Source organism: Musca autumnalis, unplaced genomic scaffold (genome assembly GCF_047663935.1).
Source record: "Musca autumnalis isolate F117 unplaced genomic scaffold, ASM4766393v1 scaffold_5, whole genome shotgun sequence".
Classification (NCBI taxonomy): Eukaryota; Metazoa; Arthropoda; class Insecta; order Diptera; family Muscidae; genus Musca; species Musca autumnalis.
The window spans coordinates 13,143,743-13,164,437 of NW_027412088.1; positions in this window are offsets into that span (position 1 = coordinate 13,143,743).

Sequence of the window (20,695 nt, forward strand, 5' to 3'; positions counted from 1 at the left end):
TTAGACTTCTAATAGAACCAAAGAACATGTGATAAAAATTCCAAAGATAAAAAGATTTAACCGCAAAATGTTGGTAGTTTGTTCAGAAGAAACCATTAAAATTGAACCTAAACATAAAAATTTGTCGTTGTAATCCGGACCGCAAAAATTACCTACGCAAAAAATTTAACTGATATGAAAACGGTCCTTAAAATGTATTGAATTGGTGTGCAATGTTTGGAGCTTTTCATCAACCATTATAGTTGGTGGCTATAGGTCCTTTTCCTCAGGAAGCAGGCCTTAACTGCTATTAAGAGATTTTGATTTTTTTAATTTCTGCGTGACTCTAGTTGGACATTTAAAATGGACCCAATAGGTTCAAATTATATGCACACACTGATTATACCGTTTCAACAATCATCAACATACACCTATGAATAATATTCATATAAGGAATTAAAATAACAACAAAAAAACACAAATATAGAAAACAACTTATAGCTATTTGTGTGGGTATAAATCTGTATGAATGTTAAATATATATACATATCTACAGAATTTCTGATATATATTCATTCTATTCAATATTGAAAAATCTCCTAAAAGAACAACCGGACATTTATGGTAACAAAAATTTTCGAACAAACACACATTTGCCGAACACACACAACGTTTCACTTTCTTTTAAAAATATGCGCCAAAATTTCAGAAAAGAATACGAAAATTGTTTACGAATGAAGGCGAACCAGCAAAACGAAGAGTATTATGAAATGTGTGTGAGATAATAGCAACAACATGCCATGCCATGCCGCTTTGTATGCGATCGTTTCGAAAAATTCTCAGTGTGTTTGTGAATTAGAATACTATTAATATTCTTCATACGTATAGATGGATATTTTTTGAATGTCTGAATACTTAGGTGGGGTCGGGAGGTGCCCGGTCGGTGTACAACGAGGATGAGGAGGCACTGGGTGGGTATACATATCGAGAAGCCAAAACAATGTGTGTGAATGTGTTACAGTTATGTGTGTATGTTCTGGCATTCATCTCAACGTCGATATTTTTCCACACACGAAATTGTAGATGATTTCGATACATTTGTATGAATATAAACGTAAATGGGATATATTTATAATTTTCATGTTCTTGTTCTTCTTATTTTTTTTTTGTATATATATTAAAATACAGTCAGTGTGGGAGCAAGTGAGTGATCTTTTGGCCCCTAACATAGAAGCTGCTTCTAAAAGAAAACCATGAGAAAAGCCATAAAATGTTTTGGAATTTAAATATTCACTAAATGTCACCAACTTTTGTTGCTCCCCTTGGTTTAAGTTTACAAAACCTAATGGATGACTGTTCTTATTAGAGAAGCCTGCACTTGGTGCATATGATTTCTTTGAAATTTGTAAAGCATTCTTTTAAGTATTTGTCATTCCACCAGAAAATAATGAAATTTTGCAAAAACTCTTAAAACCCATCATTGTGACCAGCTGGTGGACTTATGTCGTCACAACATCGTCAACATTAAAAACAGCGTCACCACTTGTGAAAAAATACTGTTACTTGGGGTCCTATAAAATGTTTAATAGCTTTTTTTGTTCATACGTAGTATTCCAACAAATACTTTGGCAAAACAAAATTTTTTAGTTTTACAATGAACGAAAGCATCTGTATTCTTCCCTATCTAACAACAATTGTTGTGACGTAAATTGTCTACATGTCCGCAATAAAGACACAAGAGCTTTGATTAATATGTAGGGCCTTTAAAATAATCGCCAGCAAATTTAAACTTTCCATTTGATAACAAGTAAGGAAGTATTAGTCGGTTCGGCAACATAAAAAAATTACATCCATTTACAGATTAAAATTATAATTGTTATTAAAAAATCAATAGTTTGGGTACATTGTATATTTTATATATTTTTTTATATTTTATATTTTTTATTTAATATTTTATAATTTATATTTTTTATTTTATATTTTACGTTTTATATTTTTTATTTTTTATTTTATATTTCGTATTTTATATTTTATTTGTTATATTTTATATTTAATATGTTGTATTTTATTTTTTGCATTTTGTAATTTATATTTTATTATTTATATTTTTTATTTAATATTTTTATTTTATATTACATATGTTATTTTTTATTTTTTTATTTTTAATATTTTATAATTATATTTTTTTATATATATTTTATATCTTATATTTTGTATTTTGTATTTTATACATTACATTTTATATTTTTTATTATATATTTTTTTATATTATGCAACCCCTATAATAAGTTTATTTTTTTGTGGAATAAATACAAATAAAATATAATCTACTAGCGGACCCGGCGAACTTCGTCTCGCTATTAAGGAATAAAATTTCATACAAAAACTCAATTTTCGATTTTTCCAATTTTCCGACTTCTCCAGAGAGATTTTCCAAAATTTTCTTCCGTAAAGACCTTCTCCTCGAAAATACGAATAACTGACAAAAAATTTTACAGAAATCGGCCTAGCCGTTCTCATTTTATGAATTACTATACATTTTTTGCACCATTTTTATATATATAGATACTTATAAAAGAGTTCAGTAATGATGACTCACTGACTGACTGACTGATAATCAACGCCCAGACTAAACGGCTAAAGCTAGAATCTTGAAATTTTGGGGTGAGGGTCACTCTTGGTCCGAAGGTGTCAGATAAGGCTGGATTTTTGGAAATTCGAACTAGAACTGTACTAAAAGGTACTAAATATGGTACCCTTTGTATTAGGCAAACGCGAAGAGCTAGAATTCTGAAATTTAGAATGAGGTTCACTGATGGAGAGTTAGAAAGGTGTACCAAATGGTTTTTGGAAATTCGAACTATAAGTGTACGAAAAGTACTAAAAGTTACTAAATTTAGTACTATTTGGTATTACGTGAACGGATAGAGCTAAAATCTTGAAATTTTGAATGAAAATCAAGGTTTAGAAGATGAGTTGATATAAGGAGGTGGTTTTGAAAATGTGTACTCATATGTACGAATAGTACTAAATGGTACTAAATTTGGTACAATTTGAATTTGGGCGAACCGATAAAGTTGGAATTCTGAAATTTGAAATTACTATTACTGTTGGAGCGTAGGTTTGAGATATGGAGGTAGTTTTCGAAATTCGTACATATGGGTACGAAAGGTACTAAATAGTACCAAATAAGGTACAATTTGGATTTGGGGGAACGGATGGAGCTGGAATCCTGAAATTTAGAATTAGGATTACAGTCGGGGTGTAGGATAGAGGTATTTTGGAAATTCGTACTTTGGGTACGAAAAGTACTAAATGGTACCAAATTTGGTACAATATGAATTTAAGTGATCGGATAGAGCTGGAATAGTGAAATTTGGAATTAAGATTACTATTGGAGTGTGGGATTGGGATACTTTTGGAAATTCGTACTTATGGCAACGAAAAGTACTAAGTGGTACCAAATTTGGTACAATTTGGATTTGGGTGATCAGATACATTTGGAATCCTGAAATTCGAAATTAAGATTACTTTTGGAGTGCTGGATAGAGGTAGGTTTGGAAATTCGGACCTATGGAACAAAAAGTAATAAATGGTACTAAATTTGGTACAATTTGGATTACGGTAATCTGATGCAGCTGTAATTCTGAAATTTGGAATTAAGATTACTGTTGGCGTGTAGGATTGAGGTAGTTGTGGATATTCGTACTCTTGGGTACGAATAGTACTAAATAGTACCAAATTTGGTACAATTTGGATTTGGGTGAACGGATATAGCTGAAATTTTGAGATTTGGAATAAGGAGTACTATTGGAGTGTAGGATTGATAAAGTTTTGGAAAATTTTTGTTATGGGTAGGAAAAGTACTAAATAGTACTAAATTTGGTACAATTTAGATTTCAATGATGGGATACATTTGGAATCGAGAAATTCGGGATTAAAATTACTGTTGGAGTGTTGATAGAGTTAGGTGTGGAAATTCGTACTTTGGATACGAATAGTACTAAATGGTACCAAATTTGGATTTGAGTTATCGTTTGTATCTGGAATTCTGAAATTCGGAATTAAGCTTATTGTTTGAACAAAGCACTGAGGTAGTTTGGAAAATTTGTACTTATGTGTACGAAAAGTACTAAATGGTACCAAATCTAGTACAATTTGGATTTGAAATTTTTAGTTATGGGTACGAAAAGTACTAAATGGTACCAAATTTTAATTTATGTGATCGGACACATTTGGAATCCTGAAATTCGGAATTATTGTTGGAGTGTTGAAAGAGGAAGGTTTGGAAATTCGTACTTTGGATACGAAAAGTACTAAATGGTATCAAATTTGGTACAATTTGGATTACGGTGATCGGATGCAGCTGTAATCCTGAAATTTGGAATTAAGATTACTGTTGGCGTGTAGGATTGAGGTAGTTGTAGAAATTCGTACTCATGGGTACAAAAGTACTAAATGGTACCAAATTTGATACAGTTTGCATTTGGGTGAACGGATATTTTATTTTAATTTATGTGATGTTGATGTTGGAGTGTTGATAGATGTAGGTTTAGAAATTCGTACTATGGATACGAATAGTACTAAATGGTACCAAATTTGGATTTGAGTTATCGGATATATCTAGAATCCTGAAATACGGAATTAAGCTTATTGTTTGAACATAGCACTGAGGTAGTTTTGAAAATTTGTACTTATGGATGCGAAAAGTACTAAATGGTACTAAATTTGGTACAATTTGGATTTCGGTGATCTGATGTAGCTGCCATACTCAAGTTTGGAATTAAAGTACCTGTTGAATTGTAGGATTGATAAAATTTTGGAAATTTTTAGTTGTGGGTAGGAAAAGTACTAAGTAGTACTAAATTTGGTACAATTTGGATTTGAGCGAACGGATAGAGTTGGACTAAAGTGGTACGTATTAGTACACAAAATGTTTCCACCATTCTATATTATATATAGTTTATTTGTTTTGTATATTTAACGCATACGAAGTAGCGGGCACTTTGCTAGTTAAATATAAATGAGTATTTATCTTCTATTTATTAGGGCTATAATGACATTATTTAAATGTCATAAATACATATGCAAGAATTGAGTAATGACTAAGCAAAACGCTCCTATCTAATTTTTAAAATCTTCACAATTTGTAAAGGGGTTGCTATGGGTGAGAGAGGTATATTTTTGACGATTTGAACTTTATGGGTACGAAGAGTATTAAAATTGTTCCATTTGTATTGTGAAAACAAGTGGAACCATAAATACAAAATATTTTTATACATATGTATTTCAAGTGGTATTTAGAGTTATTTTTAATATTTTTTTAGCAACGTCAAGAAGAACATTTGGGTGACGTAGGGGATGGAAGATACCAAGGAACGGTCCTGACCGGTTTTAACATGGCAAAGCCCAGGATTTATCTTGGTCCCTCTTTCATCTCAAGTGGACACTGACCTCCCCGTGGTGTCACCTGGGGAACTGCCTTTAACACCCGTTAAAGGTAGTGAGCTAACATGTGCCGCGCGTTCTCCCATAAGAACGTTAAAAACTTGGGTTTGGGCGTCGGGTTAGTAACCCATCCCTAGAAAAAACAGTCTACTATGAAAAAACGAAAGAAAAGAAAAACAAACCCCTCTAAAGTTGACGAACCCCGCAAACGTTTTAAGGACCATGATCTGCGAATCTGCACCTGGAATGTTCGCACTCTTTATAGAGAAGGTGCAGTTTACGCGCTGGCAGATGTACTTGAAAAGTACAAGGCCGACATTACTGCCATACAGGAAATACGATGGACTGGCAAAGATGTCACAACAACACCTAAAGGTGACGCACTGTATTATAGCTGCCATGACACAAAGCATGAGTTTGGTTGCGGATTTGTAGTTAGTCGGAGACTAAAACATCTGGTATCCAGCTTCACTCCAGTGAATGAAAGACTTGCTACAATTCGATTAAAAGCAAAATTCTTCAACATCAGCTTAATCTGCGCTCATGCTCCAACCGAAGATAAGGACGAACAGACCAAAGATATATTCTACGAGCGCTTAGAAGAAACATATGACCGTTGTCCTGCCCATGACATTAAAATTGTTCTAGGCGATTTTAATGCCAAAATTGGAAAGGAGAATATCTTTGGACAAACAGTCGGGAAATTCAGTCTACATAGTGAAACATCAGACAATGGAATGAGGCTGATAGACTTCGCAGCGGCAAAAAACATGGTAGTTAGCAGTACCAGATTTAAGCATCTCGATATTCATAAGGGCACTTGGCTGTCTCCAGACCAAAGAACAATAAATCAAATTGATCATGTTGTGATAGATGGAAGACATTCATCGAGCGTGTTGGATGTACGATCGTTCCGAGGAGCAAACATAGATTCGGACCATTACCTCGTTGCAGCAAAGGTACGTACCCGTCTAAACGTTGCAAATAAAGCACGGACGGACACAACACGAAAGTTGGACATCGCTAAGCTGCAAACACAACAGATAGCCACAGCATATTCCACTCAACTGACCCAATTGCTTAATGAAAGCGCTTCTCGTCCCGATAACATATCAGCACAATGGCAAAACATTGCCCACTCCATGCAAACAGCCGCAAAATCAGTACTTGGATACCAGAGACCTCCACCAAAGAATCCATGGTATGACCAGGAGTGCCGTGCTGCTACCGAAGAAAAAAATGCGGCATATAGGGCTACTTTACAATCAGTAGCAACGCGTAGCGCACGAGAGAGGTATCGGGAGAAAAGGAAACAGGAGAAACGTCTTTTCCGCAGGAAAAAGAGAGAGATGGAGAAGAGGGAGTGTGAACAAATAGAGATGTACAGGAGACAGAACGAAGTTCGAAAATTCTACCAAAGAGTGAAGCATCAAACTGATGGCTTTGGTACAGGCATGTCCTCCTGTAGAGACCAACAAGGAAATTTGGTAACTGATACAGATAGTGTGCTCAGGATATGGAAAGAACACTTTTCCAAACTGTTGGTATCCGATAGCAGTGAAGACGGCGAAGATACCACAGACCCAATCCCAGAAGATGGTATTGAATGTATACCGCCCAGCCAAGATGAGGTAAGGACAGCAATAAACCGGCTGAAGAATAATAAGGCGGCAGGAGCAGATGGCCTACCAGCCGAGCTGTTCAAAACCGGAGGCGACACGCTGATAAGGTGTATGCATCAGCTAGTTAGCACCATCTGGCAGGAAGAACGCGTACCCGACGATTGGAACGTGAGCATCCTATGTCCAGTCCACAAGAAGGGTGATAAGACTGTGTGCTCCAATTACAGGGGCATAAGTCTGCTCCCTATTGCATATAAGATAATATCTGGCATATTGTGTGAGAGACTAAAGCCTATGGTCAATGAAATTATTGGACCCTACCAGTGCGGCTTTAGACCTGGCAAATCCACCATTGACCAGATATTTACTTTGAGACAAATCCTGGAAAAGACCCAAGAAATGCAGATCGACACCTTCCACCTTTTCGTCGATTATAAAGCAGCATTCGACAGCCCTATACGTTCAAAGGTGTTCCAAGCCATGTCTGATTTTGGTATTCCTGCAAAGCTCATTCGGCTTTGTAGAATGACATTAACTGAGACGAGATCCTCAGTTAAAATAGGAAAGAACCTCTCCGAAGAGTTTATTACCAAAAGAGGTTTCAGACAAGGAGACGGCCTGTCGTGTGATCTATTCAACATCCTGCTGGAAAAGGTCATACGAGACGCGAAGGTCAAAAGAAATGGAACGATATACACGAACAGCCATATGTTACTGGCTTATGCCGACGACATTGACATCATGGGTCGATCGGAAAAGGAAGTAACTGACACCTTTGCAAAAGTCGAAAGAGAATCTGCTAAAGTTGGTCTGGCAGTAAACGGCGAAAAAACCAAGTTGATGGTATCAACGCGTAATATGTCCACAAACCCCGCACCATCTGTGAATGTTGGTACCTACAATTTTGAGGTAGTAAAGGACTTCGTCTACCTCGGCACCGCCATAAACACAACAAATAACATCAGTTGTGAAATACGAAGAAGAATAGTGTTGGCTAACAGATGCTACTTTGGGCTGAGTAAGCAGTTTAGGAATAAAGCCACCTCTCGTCAAACAAAAGTAACACTTTACAAAACACTGATACTACCCGTGCTAATGTATGGTTCCGAAGCATGGGTACTTGCTCAAGCAGATAAGGCAGTGCTTGGTGTGTTCGAGAGAAAAATTCTTCGAAAGATCTACGGGCCAATCTGTGTTGACGGCGAATATCGGCGTCGTATGAACAACGAGCTGTATCAGCTATACAATGACATCAATGTAGTTGAACGAATCGAGATACAACGATTGCGATGGCTAGGCCATGTTATAAGAATGAGTGATGATGAACCCGCAAAAAAGGCGTATAAATACGGGCCGCATGGAGGTTCTCGCAGATCTGGAAGGCCAAAGCTTCGTTGGAGCGAACAAGTGAAACGAGATATCAGAAAGTTACATATCCCAGATTGGGAAAATACAGCAGCAAACAGAGAGGATTGGAGATTTTTTCTTAGTTCGGCTTATGGAACAAATGTTCTGTAAAAGGCCAGCTAAGTAAGTAAGTAAGTAAGAAGAACATTTGGAAATAATTTATTTTGAGTTTGATACTAATACACTATTATATTAAAATATCTTGTCGCTTTATGATTTCAGAATAAAAACAAGTAAAAAAGTATCAGTCGGCTTTGCCGACAGAGATATACCCTCAGCCTGTGTATATTGAAACAATTTTTTTTCCAAAAAACGCATGTATTTAGGGAGTTTTAAAAATTTTGGGCGTTTGAACTTACAAAAATGTTGATTAGGATTTAATATCAAAAGTTTTGCGGAGGAGATACTAAAAAGAATGGATCTCCAGCCACTACATATGGTACCATAGGGGTTTTTTAGAACTTCAGCGATGTTTGCTCAAGAAGTATGAACTGGCCCCTGAAACAACTTTTACCATCGCAATTCGAAAGCAGGTCTTAAAGTGAACATGTATCCGAAATTTTGAGTGGGAGGTACCGGATGGAGTGGACAAATATAGTCCATATTTGAACCTGATCTATATCTGGTAGATATATTAGGATGCGTAAAGTATGGACCAATTCGGCCACTCTCTTCAAGAGTTATCGTACGCACAATTTTTCCGAACATTTTTGAACTTTTGTGGGGGAGGTACCTGAAGGAGTGAACCGATAAGGCTTATCTTCGAACTTAAACTATGTTTGGACAAAATATTACTTAGGCCAAACTTTGGACCGAATCGGCAGACCTGTTCGAGAGTTATTTTGCCCTCCAACCTCCTCACACGGTGTCATAGGGTTTTTTTGCAACTTTCAGGCTATTTTCTCAGGAAGTATGGACTTGCCCCTGATGAAACTTATACCGTCGTATGGAGGGCAGTGAATACAAGTTGCTAAAGCAAAAATCAAAGCGATTCGAGAGATGTTCCTAAACTGAACTTTTCCAAAATTTTGTGTGGGAGGTACCCGACGGAGTGGACCGATTGAGTCCATATTAAAACCTGATCTAAGTCTGGTACACGCTCCACGATGGGCAAAGTATGGACCAAATCGGTTACACCCTTCAAGAGTTATCGTGCGTACAAATTTTCCGAACATTTTCGAACTTTTGTGGGGGAGGTACCGGAAGGAGTGGACCGATATAGCTCATCTTCGAACTTAAACTAAGTTTGGACAAAATATTACGAAAGCCAAAATTTGAACCGAATCGGTTCATCCCTTCGAGAGTTATCGTGCGCTCCAGCCAGCCAGACAGACAGACAGACGGACGGACATTGCTCAATCGACTCCAAATTGTCTGAAACACATTTCGTCCAAACATACTTGGGGTCTAAAACCATTATTTCGATGAGGCACATTTTGCCCGTATGAAAGTGTATATACCCTTCATAGCCTAAAGGCTGAGGGTATAACAAGTAAAAAAGTATCAGTCGGCTTTGCCGACAGAGATATACCCTCAGCCTGTGTGGATTGAAATATTTTTTCCCAAAAATAACTTACGTATTTTCAAAATATTGGGCGTATGAGCCGACAAAAGTATGGATAGGATTAAAGCTCAAAAATCTGCGGGGATAAAGATAGATAGGTTTTTTTATCACACTAGCCTACGAAAAACATAATATTGCTGTAAACAGGGCTACTAGGAAAACCATCGGTAAAAATGTCCAAAGGCTCCTCGAACATACCCTTAACCACACAAAAATGTTGAAAATTTGTGTGGGTGGTACCATAAAGATTGGACAGATAGTGCCGAAATTTGAACATAAACTAAGTTTCGACAATATTTAAAGATACAAAGTTTGGACCAAATCGGTTGCTATGTCTAATATTCGAAGAAATATTATAATATCCAAAGTGTGGACGAACGCAGTATTCGGTTCGAGCTCTCCACTCACTACATATGGTGCCAACCCCTTCACAACCTTCGGGCTGTTTTCTCATGAAGTATGGACTTGCCCCTGAAAAAACTTTTACTGTCGTAATTGAGGCAGTGAATGCAAGATGCTTCAACAAAAATCAAAATGATTCGAGAGCAGGTCTTAAAGTGAACTTATCCGAAAATTTGTGTGGGAGGTACCAAAAGGTAAGGACAAATATAGTCCATATTCGAACCTGATCTATATCTGGTATATATATTAGGACGTGTAAAGTATGGACCAAACCGGTCAATCCCTTCAAGATTTATCGTGCGCACAATTTTTCCGAAAAAGTGTGAACTTTTGTGTATAGGTCCCTGAAGGAGTGGACCGATATGGATTATCTTCGAACTTAAACTTAGTTTTGACAAAATATTAGGAAGGCCGCATTTTGGACCAAATCGGCAGATCCGTTCGAGAGTTAACTTGCGCTCTAACCACTACACACGGTGTCAGAGGGGTTTTTGTACATTTCAGGCTATGTTTTCAGGAAGTATGGACTTGCCCCTGATGAAACTTATAGCGTCGTATGGGGGGCATTAAAAACACTTTGCTGCAACAAAAATCAAAGCGATTCGAGAGCACGTCCTAAACTGAACTTTTCCGAAATTTTGTGTGGGAGGTACCCGAAGGAGTGGACCGATTGAGTCCATATTGGAACCTCATCTAAGTCCGGTAGAAATTTCACGATGTGCAAATTATGGACCAAATCGGTTACTAAGAGTTAAGAGTTATCGTGAGCACAAATTTTCCGAACGTTTCCGAACTTTTGTGGGAGAGTTACCCGAAGGAGTGGACCGATATAACCCATCTCGAACTTAAACTTCTTCTTCTTTATTGCATATTCGATATTCGAATGTTAGCGACCATATTACATTTCATGTATAATTTTCTTTATATATTATTGACAAAATATGAATATAAATCTCTGTTTCTTGCGACACTTATTAAATTTTCTGCATTTCGAAATTCCGTCCATTGTTGAATATTTTGAAGCCAGAACATCTCTTGTCTTCCTCTGCTACGTTCACCTTCTATTTTGGCTTGTGATGCGGTATTTTGGGTTTCGCATTATGTGTCCGAGATATGAAATTTTTCTCCTTTTTATGTGATCGAAGAGTTATCTTGTTTTGTTTAATCTTCGTAGAATTTCGTCATTTGATGCGTGAGCTATCTACGGTATTTTAAGAATTCTTCGATATATCCACATTTCGAAGGCTTCTAAGCGCTTGACATCTATTGCTTTTAAAGACCATACTTCCACAGAATATAACAAAACTGGCCATATGTAGGCCTTTATGAACCTTGTCTTTGTTGCAATGTTAATATCATGGCTTGTTAATGCTCTTAAACTAAGTTTGGACAAAATATTACGAAAGCCAAATTTTGGACCGAATCGGTTTATCCGTTCGAGAGTTATCGTGCGTACCAGCCAGCCAGACAGACAGACAGACGGACATTGCTAAATCCACTCCAAATTGTCTGAAACACATTTCGTCCAAACATACTTGGGGTCTAAAACCATTATTTCGATGAGGCACATTTTTCCCGTATGAAAGTGTATATACCCTCGTTAGCATAAATGCTGAGGGTATAATAAATTCCAAACCACTATAAGAATTACTTTGTTGTGTTTTTCCAAATTATGAATTGCCGTTGATGTACTCAAGGACTGATACCTAGCGATGAATTCAGTTGATTGTATAGGTATAGTTTGAAAATCAGAAAATCATCGAAAGGTAGGTAGAAGCAAGGCACATTTACAGAAGGTAGAAGTGTAAATCAGCTGCATTTTTACTTTTTTTTTGTAAATTTGGTTTTCAAAATTTAATAGGGTATATTCATGGAATTTGAAACTTAGAAATTTGCTACCATAAAATACTTCTTTCCGTCCTATTATTCAATATTTTCTTTTACATTTAATTTTCAATAACAATAATGTTGCTAGTCGTTGTAATTCATACATCAACAATATATAAATGTGCCTTGGGTGGAGGTATTTGTATAAGTAACAATTCCCACTAAGACTATAAAGTACCTGATCGTTTTTATCTGAAATCATAAGAGGAAATCCCATCAACAAGCAGACCACATGCAACCAAATCCTTTTGGAACTCTAGGAAAACCATCATCAGCGAGATTGCTAATATTGTACAGGCAATACTGTCAACCCAAGTAAGCGTGGAACGTTTATTTTCGGCTATGAAGTACATTTTATCTGATCAGCGCATCCGCATGTCAGCAATAAATCTTGAACATATATTAATGGTAAAAGTCAATAGGGATTTCAATTATGAGAAAGTTGAGTTGAGGAGAAATCCTGTCAAATTCTAAATTCTTTAGTATTTTATATAATCTGTTACATATCGCTCATTTACTCAAAGAGTGACATAACTCCAAAAACGACTTCTACTTTATCTTGTGTCAAATTTGCATGCTAATATCTCTAAAACTCATCGAGCTACAGCTCATTTACTACGAGCTTGACATAATTCAACACAAAAGTTTTTTGAGTTTATGAAGCACTAAATCCCCACAAATCATGCTTGATCTCGCACAGAAATTTAGCGCTGATATCTGGCTACATGTTTGCAATATACGGTCCAAGCAGATCTTTTAGTTTTTGTGAAATAATCCTTTTAAGTTGGGAAGTCAAATTTCAATCGCCAACATTAAACGCGTTTTTCTCGAAACTGGATTTTTTGAGATGTCTCACTTTTTGAGAAATTGAGCGATATGTTTTCACATGTGCAACTTTTATATGTTCGTTAAGTTTTTATAAAAAAATAAATGTTTTTATATTTACTGGTTAAATATAAATGTAGCTACTTTTGTATTTTATTTATACGATATCCACTCTTATTTTTATGGTTGTATTTTTCCTCATACCATTCATATTTAATATTTCTTTATAAACACCGCTCATGTGTACACAACCTCTATTTGTTTTTAGAGTTCATAATGATGTACGCTACGTTGTTTTTTTAATGTACACGCAACCTTTATACGTGGTTGTTACCTTACAATGGTGGTTGCGTACCAAATATGTACGCTACGATTTTCGTTGGGTACATGTACATAAACACTAAAACATTTTTTAAAGTTTGTGCACATGTACGGTACCTTATCGTAGTGCAACTTTTCATGCTAGGTACGGTACAAAACGTTATTATACGGTACCTTAATGTATGTTTTCGAACGCTGATTTTACATATTTTCTTATGCAACAAATATTTAAATAATAGGTACACAAATGTTTCTATGTACAATTTTTCTGTTTAAAATTCTTTTCAGACAAGTCAATAAAATAGAGAAAAATATACCCACAGTCTCAACCTTCAAAATACCGAAAATCGGGAGGTATCGTTCTATGGGGGCTATATGAAGGCCTGAACCTAAACCGACAAATTTTAGATGGAAAGTTGTTTACCCCAAGGAAGATTTAATACCAAATTTCAGCCATTCGGAGGGATATTGAGGCCACAACCTTCCAAATACCAGAAATCCGGAGGTACCGTTCTATGGGGGCTATATGAAGAAGTGAACCTATACCGAGAAATCTCAGGTGGAATGTTTTATACCCCCAACGAAGACTAAATACCAAATTTCAGTAATTTCGGTTTGATATTGAGGCTACAACTTTCAAAATACCGAAAATCGGGATGTACCGTTCTATGGGGGCTATATGAAGATGTGGACCTAAACTGAGAAATTTTAGGTGGAAAGTTTTATACTCCCAACGAAGACTTAATACAAAATGTCAGCCATTTAAGTGCGATGTTAAGGCACAACCTTCAAAAAACCAGAAATCGGGAGGTACAGTTCTATGGGGCTATATGAAGACGTGGACCCATGCTGACAAATTTCAGGTGTAAAGTTTCATACCCCTAACGAAGACTTAATACCACATTTCAGCCATTTCGGTGGGATTTTTAGACCACAAATCCTTGTATATTTTTTTTGCAAATATGTCAAAATATGCACGATATGCAAAATATAGAAAAATTTCCGGGCCTAATTCGTTTTATTTTGTAATAAAACGAGTTTCTGTCTAATCACATTTTCTATACGACCATCCTAGTCATATATGCATTTGCATAGTATACCGCTGTCTAGTTATATATTTTTTAATTTATATTTTATATTTCAAACATTAAATTTTATAATTCTTATTTTATATTTTACGGGCATGGTTTAAATACTGCTCTTCAAAAATAAACATTTATGACTTCGGGACAAAAAAAGAACATGTCCCTCCTGACTTCATAAACTTTTACGAAGTCAGAAACAGACTTCAAATGAATTCGCTGTATTTGATCTTTTCGAGTCATGAGTGGGTATCCCTTGCTGCAAATGTTTGCAATCACATTTTGAATATCTATGTGTAATTTTGCTAGCTTAGGATCATAGTGGATAGAAAACAACTCTAACAGGGATGTATTCTTAGTCACCTACAAATTTGCCCATGCCGCATTTTAATTAATTTTTTAATTTCCCTTCCTTCGTAAATCCAAGTCAAAATCCGCTCATGAGCAAACACAATAAACATTTTAATGCTATGGTAGCGTAGTAAATTGTTTTTGCTATAAAGAATTTCAGTCAATATGTGCTAGCCAGTCAGCCAGCACCACCTTCACTTTTAATTTTGTTCTGCTTTAATTATTCACAGGAAAATGTTTTCGCCTTATAAGGCTTTGTTTTAGAGAAGAAGAATGAGGCACCACACATCATCGAATCATGCCTAGGTTATTTATACAAAATAATAAATAAAAAACAGAAATACGTTATTGTTGAGTGATTCATAAAGAACAAGAAAGAAAGCACGTTTCCTTTCAGCTCCCACCCCAAACAACGAGATCCAACGAGCCTACAAAAAGCGATGTTGGAAACATTGCTGCACAAAATACACCAAAGAAGAATCAGTGATCTTTTTATAGCAATCGCTCTGCTCACATCAGTAAAATCATCAAAGAATAGACAAATGTTTGTATGTAATTTTGAACATTTTTGTCTGTATATTTTTTTAATGGCTAGGAGAACAAGAATTTTCATATGACGTCTTGGAGTAGACATATTTTGTCTTATATTGTGCAGAGTCTTACTTTTTTTGGTCGTGATCTTTTGCAATGATTTTGTTTTGTTTATCCATCCATTCCCACAGTGAATGTGGCAGTAATATGAATATGAAATATATTCAAAATCAGTCTACAAATTTTAGTCAACCAACGTTGTTCAGAAATAGCTTAACAATTCTAATATTAAGTGTCAATTTGAGCGTTGTTATCTTTGTTTTGAAAAGTCGATGCTGAATTTTCACAATTTTCGTTCAATGTTATAAGGCTTTGATTTGCGGTTACGGTATTTTACTCCGGTACTACATCAGAAGACAAGTACCCTGAAACACACGAGATAGTTTCAATATTTAGAGACAACATAAAATTAATTTTTAGCTAACAACAACATTTTACACAAAACACGAGTTAGAAATGGCAGAGAAAATTCGTCAATTTTTGATTGAGAGATTACACCCTATTTTTTAATCTCAAGACACCTATAGGATCTTGGAATTTTAGTGTTAATCCACATATACATATATGTACATTCGTACATTTGTATGAGCATCAATTTGTAAATTTCGAAATACGAGAAGCTGACAGTCGATGTTGCTAATTGCCAGACGACATTCATTTATTTGGGCGAAATTCGGAATTTTTATTTTCGTCACCATAATCGATGTCGTTGTAAGCTATTTCAACGTTATTCATATTTTGTAGTCACAGAATTCACAGACCGAATATTAATTCGCTATGTTAACTTTATTTTACTGACAAAAAACCCCCACATTGTCAACAGTGATGACTCATAACTGACTTCAAAAATATGTATGTAATTCAGTACGAGTACTAATATAATACAATATCTATGATAGATAAAAATGTTGATAAACATACTTCAAGGAAAACGGGAGACTTCTTTCATACCAATGAGTGCATCACGATTATATTTAGCTCAATGATACCTACTATTTGTCGCCGATTACTAACGGTGCGTCTATCGACACCAGGATATGTTGTTGGAAATACCCCAATTTTTGAAAATTTTTCGGTAAAATTCATAGTTATTCGGAATAAGATATAGTCTCGAAAGTGTTATAGATATCGGTCTAACTATATCCTCGGTCTTATGGCTAATGATAAGATCAACAAGAACAGCCGCATTGTCGACAGAGATATACACCCTCAGTCTGTGACATAAAGAAAGAAGCAGACCCAGTATTGGTTGTTTTCCAAAATATTATTGATGTAAATTTTAAAATTTATCAGCGAACAGGCCTCAACCTGTTCTTAAGCCTTAATGTTTGAACTTTTGTGAGGGAGGTATTGGAACAAGTGGACAGTTCACCATTGAATTTGATATAAGTTTGGAAAAACGATTACAATGTTCAAAGATTAGACCAAATCGAGGACCCATAGGTGGTGAACAGAATGTTTTGTACAGTTTTAGGGTAATTTTCAGCCAGAATGAACTTACTTCCTGTACAAATTATACTGTTGTAATATTCGGGGCTACCGTGGTGCAATGATATGCACGCCCGCCTTGTATGCTGAAGGTCGTGGGTTCGATTCCCCAACCAGGCAACATCCCTGCAAACCAAATGTCTTATGTCCGACACGTCTGAACAATTTCTTAAGCAAAGTCGTTCAGATTTCGTTCCGATTTCTAAACGATATTTCGGAGAGGAAATAGTTCAGATTTTGTACCGATTTCATTCCGATTTCGGAACGAATGTCGGAAAGAAAATTCCTTTCCGAATTTCTCAAGGATTTTCTTCAGATTTCGTTACGAAATCGGACCGAAATCGTTCCGATGTCGCTCCGACATTTCGTTCCGAAATTATATCAACCACTTTATACAACTTTCGTTAAGATATCGTTACGATTTCGTATCAGATATCGGACGTATCGTCCGAATTCTGTTCCGATTTCGTTACGATGTCGGTACGATTGGTTTGCTGGGATCAAACATTATTCAGCGGTGGCAAAATACCCCTCAGTAATGTTGGCGACATTTCCTGAGTATTTCAGCCATGTTAAACTTCTCTACAAAGTTTCAGAATCTGCAAAAACTTCCCAGGTGTAAGCACCTTCCATTTAAATTTGGTTAAGGCACACCGTGTACATAGGACTCAAAAATCGATCTTTCGATCCTTTGATTCATACTAAGATCCGTTCGATCAAGATGACTCCTTAGCTGAAAATGTGAACGTTTTAGTGCACAATGCTTCGGGTTTAACACTGCAGTACCGTTAGATTAACTTTGTTCATCAGTACAACAAATAATATAATATTGTTGTCTTGCTCTTACCAATGTAATCTGTATATTTCATTTTCGTAGTACATCAAAAAGTCAAAACAGAATTGATCTTTCGATTCCCACTGCAAGAATCGAAGAATCATAATAGAAAATCGATCTTTCGATTCTCTATGAAGTCAAAACACCATTTCGATTTTTAGATTCTTCAAATCAAAAAATCGAGGAATCGATTCCTCCAAAATCGACCTGCGTATCCCTGGACAGGACTTTCAAAAAAAAAATTGTTGCCCTAATATAGCCCCAGGGTGAGGGTATAAACATGTGCTTTGTCTAAACAAGGTTTTTAGACCCCACATATTTTAAGACCAAAGTGCAAAGTGCGTCCGACCTGTTTGTGTGGATGGGTGTAGAACACGTCAATTCTCTAACGAAGTAACCATATTTGTTTATGTATGTATGTCGATAAGAAAATGAATAAGAAACAATACCAAACTTCAGTGTGTTTTTAAAATTTGTTTTTTGTTTTGAAGCAAAAGCAAAGGAAATAATATTTCCAAAATTAAAATTTACATATTTGTAAAAAACATCAATTTCCCATACAAATTTACGGTAGTGCATTTTACCACTGTCCGTTTTAACGGACACCCGATTCCGGAAAAACTATAAGTTTAAAGAAACAAGTAAAAAAGAATCAGTCGGCTTGGCCGACAGAGATATACCCTCAGCCTGTGTATATTGAAACAATTTTTTCCCAAAAAACGTATGTATATAGGGGGTTTTAAAAATTTTCGGTGTATAAACCGACAAAAATGTTGATTAGGATTAAAGAGCAAAAGTTTTGCGGAGGAGATACTTAAAGGAATGGATCGACATTGACCATTCTGGAAGTGGATCTCCAGCCACTACATATGGTGCCATAGGGGGTTTTCGATTCGATAGCAGGTCTTAAAGTGAACTTATCCGAAATTTTGTGTGGGAGGTACCGGATGGAGTGGACAAATATAGTTCGTATTTGAAACTGATCTATATTTGGTAGATATATTAGGATGTGTAAAGTGTGGACCAATTCGGCCACTCCCTTCAAGAGTTAACGTACGAACAATTTTTCCGAACATTTTTAAACTTTTGTGAGGGAGGTACCTTAAGGAGTGGACCGATATGGCTTATCTTCGAACTTAAACAATCGGCAGATCCGTTCGTGAGATATGTTGCGCTCCAACCATCTTACACGGTGTCATAGGGGTTTTGTGCAACTTTCAGGCTATTTTCTCAGGATGTATGGACTTGCGCCTGATGGAACTTGTACTGTCGTATGGGAGGCAGTGAATACAATTTGCTTAAACCAAAATCAAAGCGATTTGAGAGCAGGTCCTAAACTGAACTAATCCGAAATTTTGTGTGGGAGGTACCCCGAAAGGAGTGAACCGATTGAGTCCATATTGGAACATCATCTAAGTCTGGTAGCCATTTCAGGATGTGCATAGTATGGACCAAATCGGTTGCTTCCTTCATGAGTTATCGTACGTTCAAATTTTCCGAACATTTTCGAACTTTTGTGTGGGAGGTACCGGAAGGAGTGGAGCGATATAACCCATCTTCGAACTTAAACTAAGTTTGAGCAAAATATTACGAAAGCCAAATTTTGGACCGAATCGGCAGATCCGTTCGAGAGTTATCTTGCGCTCCAACCACTACACACGGTGTCATAGGGTTTTTTTGTAACTTTCAGGCTATTTTCTCAGGAAGTATGGACTTGCCCCTAATGAAACTTACAGCGTTGTATAGAGGACAGCGAATACAACTTGCGTAAACAAAAATCAAAGCGATTCGAGACCAGGTCCTAAACTGAACTTTTCCGAAATTTTGTGTGGGAGGTACCCGAAGGAGTGGACCGATTGAGTCCATATTGGAACCTCATCTAAGTTTGGTAGAAATTACACGATGTGAAAAGTATGGACCAAATCGGTTATTCCCTACAAGAGTTATCGTGCGCACAAATTTTGCTACAATTTTTGAACATTTGTGGGGGATGTACCTGAAGGAGTGGATCTATATGGCCCATCTTCGAACTTAAATCGAATCTGGACAAAATATTTCGATACCCAAAATTTGAACCGAATCGATTTAACCGTTCGAGAGTTATCGTGCGCACCAGCCAGCCAGACAGACGGACAGACAGACAGACAGACGGACGGACATTGCTAGATCTACTCAAAATTGTCTGAAACGGATATCGTACAAACATACTTGGGGTCTAAAACCGTTATTTCGATGAGGCACATTTTTGGTCGTATCAAAGTGTAAATACCCTCTTTAGCCTAAAGGCTGAGGGTATAAAAATGTCGTCCAAAAACGGACCGTCATTCCGCTTAGACTGATGCAAAACAAATTATTTTAAATGCCGTTGCATTCTGTGGACACCTTAGATTAATACTGCAACAATCATTTTTAAATTGGCGTATGTGATTTTTTTGACTTTTGGCGCGCTAGATCGGTATTTTTTTCCACTGTGCCACGTCTTCATATAGCCCCCATAGAACGGTAACTCCGGATTTCTGGTATTTAGAAGGTTTTAGCCTCAATATCCTTCCGGAATGGGTGAACTTTGGTATTAAGTCTTCCTTGGGGGTATAAAACTTTCCACATGAAATTTGTCGGTATAGGTCCACGTCTTCATATAGCCCCCATAGTACGGTACCTTCCGATTTCCGGTATTTTGAAGGTTATGGCCTCAATATCCCGCCAAAATGGCTGAAATTTGGTATTAAGTCTTCCGTGGGGGGAAACAACTTCCCACCTAAACTTTTGTCGGTTTAGGTTCAGGCCTTCTTATAGCCCCCACAGAACTATACCTCCCGATTTTCGGTATTTTGAAGGTTGAGGCTGTGGTTATACATTTCTCTATTTTATTGATTTGTCTGAAAAGAATTTT